The sequence below is a fragment of the Chiloscyllium plagiosum genome, unplaced genomic scaffold (genome assembly GCF_037043375.1).
Source record: "Chiloscyllium plagiosum isolate Xiang-an unplaced genomic scaffold, Cpla_swu_hap1 HiC_scaffold_196, whole genome shotgun sequence".
Taxonomy (NCBI): Eukaryota; Metazoa; Chordata; class Chondrichthyes; order Orectolobiformes; family Hemiscylliidae; genus Chiloscyllium; species Chiloscyllium plagiosum.
In genome coordinates, this window is record NW_028270335.1 from 157,501 (window position 1) to 162,500 (window position 5,000).

The window sequence follows — 5,000 nt, forward strand, 5'->3', positions numbered from 1 at the left end:
AAGAAATGAGTAACCAGAAAAACTTAGAAAAATGCCCAAAAAGAAGAAATCAGTAACTAGAAAAACTTAGAAAAATGCCCGAAAATGAGAAATGAGTAACCAGAAAAACTTAGAAAAATGCCCAAAAAGAAGAAATGAGTAACTAGAAAAACTTAGAAAAATGCCCAAAAAGAAGAAATCAGTAACTAGAAAAACTTAGAAAAATGCCCGAAAATGAGAAATGAGTAACCAGAAAAACTTAGAAAAATGCCCAAAAAGAAGAAATGAGTAACCAGAAAAACTTAGAAAAATGCCCAAAAAGAAGAAATGAGTAACCAGAAAAACTTAGAAAAATGCCCAAAAAGAAGAAATCAGTAACTAGAAAAACTTAGAAAAATGCCCGAAAATGAGAAATGAGTAACCAGAAAAACTTAGAAAAATGCCCAAAAAGAAGAAATGAGTAACCAGAAAAACTTAGAAAAATGCCCAAAAAGAAGAAATGAGTAACCAGAAAAACTTAGAAAAATGCCCAAAAAGAAGAAATCAGTAACTAGAAAAACTTAGAAAAATGCCCGAAAATGAGAAATGAGTAACCAGAAAAACTTAGAAAAATGCCCAAAAAGAAGAAATCAGTAACTAGAAAAACTTAGAAAAATGCCCGAAAATGAGAAATGAGTAACCAGAAAAACTTAGAAAAATGCCCAAAAAGAAGAAATGAGTAACCAGAAAAACTTAGAAAAATGCCCAAAAAGAAGAAATGAGTAACCAGAAAAACTTAGAAAAATGCCCAAAAAGAAGAAATCAGTAACTAGAAAAACTTAGAAAAATGCCCGAAAATGAGAAATGAGTAACCAGAAAAACTTAGAAAAATGCCCAAAAAGAAGAAATGAGTAACCAGAAAAACTTAGAAAAATGCCCAAAAAGAAGAAATGAGTAACCAGAAAAACTTAGAAAAATGCCCAAAAAGAAGAAATCAGTAACTAGAAAAACTTAGAAAAATGCCCGAAAATGAGAAATGAGTAACCAGAAAAACTTAGAAAAATGCCCAAAAAGAAGAAATCAGTAACTAGAAAAACTTAGAAAAATGCCCGAAAATGAGAAATGAGTAACCAGAAAAACTTAGAAAAATGATCAAAAATAATAAATCAGTAACCAGAAAAACTTAGGAAAAAACACTTAGAAAATTTTTCAGCAAAGTGTGAAAAATATTCTAAGTGTCAGCGGAGGAAAGTGCCGAAGCATCGGGAAAGATTCACAAACTCGCGCCGAACATGTGTTCCGAAGTGCCGCAGGAACTGTGTGAATTGAGCCCGGCAAATGGCCAACTGTCATTTTGTGTCTGCAGCCCGAAAACTTTAACTTTGTCTGTCGCGGAAGTCCCGAGCGGGAAAAATCCAAACGGTTTTGCGGGGATCGAGTTCCAGAGCGATGCAGTCAAATTTGAAATTCAGACCCATTCAGTGCCACTTGCATTTGTTACACAGTGAGGTTGGCGGGGTACCCGGAGATTTCTGGGAACACGATTTTTAGAACAAAATGGCGGCGCGGGACCTTTTTGAAAGGCATCCGAAAAACGGTTCCACGGGCATAGCACTCTAATGGCGGGTATGAGTGCATGCTGGAGAGCTCTTGGAAGTCGAATTTTTGACACTTTGTCAATTTTTTGACAGAATTGCCAAACTCTCCCTGTCTGTTCTAAGAGTCGGTCAGAGACCTGTGTGGAGGTCTCTTGACACGATTGGAGGGCGGGCAATCCCCACGTTGACTCCGGCCGTCCCTCCACAGGCGCTCGTGTCCAAAATGAAGGCGAGAGACGCGAGTGGCCTGGTTCCCTTGGGTGCTGCCAGGAAGGATGCGGGCTGACCCTTGCCTGAGCACTCCCTAAAGCCTCTTACGAGTCGAGGGCCGGCCTCGGGCGCCGCACGACCGGCTCTGGGAGTGGGTGGCCGCTATTGTGAATAGGCTGGTCCTTCCCGCTGCCACCCGGCCAAGTGCGACGGCTCTGCCGCCCTGCGGTGCTCGTCACCCAGGTTTGGGGAACTCGGTCAGAGGCTGTGGCGGGGGGTCTCTTGACACGATTGGAGGACGGGCCATCCCCACGTTGACTCCGGCCGTCCCTCCACAGGCGCTCGTGTCCAAAATGAAGGCGAGAGACGCGAGTGGCCTGGTTCCCTTGGGTGCTGCCAGGAAGGGTGCGGGCTGACCCTTGCCTGAGCACTCCGTAAAGCCTCTTACGAGTCGAGGGCCGGCCTCGGGCGCCGCACGACCGGCTCTGGGAGTGGGTGGCCGCTATTGTGAATAGGCTGGTCCTTCCTGCTGCCATCCGGCCAAGTGCGACGGCTCTGCCGCCCTGCGCTGCTCGTCACCCAGGTTTGGGGAACTCGGTCAGAGGCCGTGGCGGGGGGTCTCTTGACACGATTGGAGGACGGGCCATCCCCACGTTGACTCCGGCCGTCCCTCCACAGGCGCTCGTGTCCAAAATGAAGGCGAGAGACGCGAGTGGCCTGGATCCCTTGGGTGCCGCCAGGAAGGGTGTGGGCTGACCCTTGCCTGAGCACACGTTAAAGCCTCTTACGAGTCGAGGGCCGGCCTCGGGCGCCGCACGACCGGCTCTGGGAGTGGGTGGCCGCTATTGTGAATAGGCTGGTCCTTCCCGCTGCCATCCGGCCAAGTGCGACGGCTCTGCCGCCCTGCGGTGCTCGTCACCCAGGTTTGGGGAACTCGGTCAGAGGCCGGTGCGGGGGGTCTCTTGACACGATTGGAGGACGGGCCATCCCCACGTTGACTCCGGCCGTCCCTCCACAGGCGCTCGTGTCCAAAATGAAGGCGAGAGACGCGAGTGGCCTGGATCCCTTGGGTGCCGCCAGGAAGGGTGTGGGCTGACCCTTGCCTGAGCACACGTTAAAGCCCCTTACGAGTCGAGGGACGGCCTCGGGCGCCGCACGACCGGCTCTGGGAGTGGGTGGCCGCTATTGTGTATAGGCTGGTCCTTCCCGCTGCCATCCGGCCAAGTGCGACGGCGCTGCCGCCCTGCGGTGCTCGTCACCCAGGTTTGGGGAACTCGGTCAGAGGCCGGTGCGGGGGTCTCTTGACACGATTGGAGGACGGGCCACCCCCACGTTGACTCCGGCCGTCCGTCCACAGGCGCTCGTGTCCAAAATGAAGGCGAGAGACGCGAGTGGCCTGGATCCCTTGGGTGCCGCCAGGAAGGGTGTGGGCTGACCCTTGCCTGAGCACACGTTAAAGCCCCTTACGAGTCGAGGGACGGCCTCGGGCGCCGCACGACCGGCTCTGGGAGTGGGTGGCCGCTATTGTGTATAGGCTGGTCCTTCCCGCTGCCATCCGGCCAAGTGCGACGGCGCTGCCGCCCTGCGGTGCTCGTCACCCAGGTTTGGGGAACTCGGTCAGAGGCCGGTGCGGGGGTCTCTTGACACGATTGGAGGACGGGCCACCCCCACGTTGACTCCGGCCGTCCGTCCACAGGCGCTCGTGTCCAAAATGAAGGCGAGAGACGCGAGTGGCCTGGATCCCTTGGGTGCCGCCAGGAAGGGTGTAGGCTGGCCCTTGCCTGAGCACACTGTAAAGCCTCTTACGAGTCGAGGGTCGGCCTCGGGCGCCGCACGACCGGCTCTGGGAGTGGGTGGCCGCTATTGTGAATAGGCTGGTCCTTCCCGCTGCCATCCGGCCAAGTGCGACGGCTCTGCCGCCCTGCGCTGCTCGTCACCCAGGTTTGGGGAACTCGGTCAGAGGCCGGTGCGGGGGGTCTCTTGACACGATTGGAGGACGGGCCATCCCCACGTTGACTCCGGCCGTCCGTCCAGAGGCGCTCGTGTCCAAAATGAAGGCGAGAGACGCGAGTGGCCTGGATCCCTTGGGTGCCGCCAGGAAGGGTGTGGGCTGACCCTTGCCTGAGCACACGTTAAAGCCTCTTACGAGTCGAGGGTCGGCCTCGGGTGCCGCACGACCGGCTCTGGGAGTGGGTGGCCGCTATTGTGAATAGGCTGGTCCTTCCCGCTGCCACCCGGCCAAGTGCGACGGCTCTGCCGCCCTGCGGTGCTCGTCACCCAGGTTTGTGCAACTCGGTCAGAGGCCGGGGCGGAGGTCTCTTGACACGATTGGAGGACGGGCCATCCCCACGTTGAATCCGGACGTCCCTCCACAGGCGCTCGTGTCGAAAATGAAAGGCGAGAGAGACGTGAGTGGCCTTGGTTCCCTTTGGGTGTTGCCAGGAAGGATGCGGGCTGACCCTTGCCTGAGCACACCCATGTTTGTGCAACTCGGTCAGAGGCCGGGGCAGAGGTCTCTTGAAACGACTGGAGGGCGGGCAATCCCCACGTTGAATCCGGCCGTCCCTCCACAGGCGCTCGTGCCGAAATTGAAGGCGAGAGAGGCGAGTGGCCTTGCTTCCCTTGTGTGTTGCCAGGAAGGATGTGGTCTGACCCTTGCCTGAGCACACCAAGGTTTGTGCAACTCAGTCAGAGGCCGGGGGCAGAGGTCTCTTGAAACGACTGGAGGGCGGGCAATCCCCACGTTGAATCCGGCCGTCCCTCCACAGGCGCTCGTGCCGAAATTGAAGGCGAGAGAGGCGAGTGGCCTTGCTTCCCTTGTGTGTTGCCAGGAAGGATGTGGTCTGACCCTTGCCTGAGCACACCAAGGTTTGTGCAACTCAGTCAGAGGCCGGGGGCAGAGGTCTCTTGAAACGACTGGAGGGCGGGCAATCCCCACGTTGTATCCGGCCGTCCCTCCACAGGCGCTCGTGTCGAAAATGAAAGGCGAGAGACGCGAGTGGCCTTGGTTCCCTTGGGTGTTGCCAGGAAGGATGTGGTCTGACCCTTGCCTGAGCACACCAAGGTTTGTGCAACTCAGTCAGAGGCCGGGGCAGAGGTCTCTTGGAACGATTGGAGGGCGGGCAATCCCCACGTTGAACCCAGCCGTCCCTCCACAGGCGCTCGTGTCGAAAATGAAAGGCGAGAGACGCGAGTGGCCTTGGGTGTTGCCAGGAAGGATGAGGGCTGCCCCTT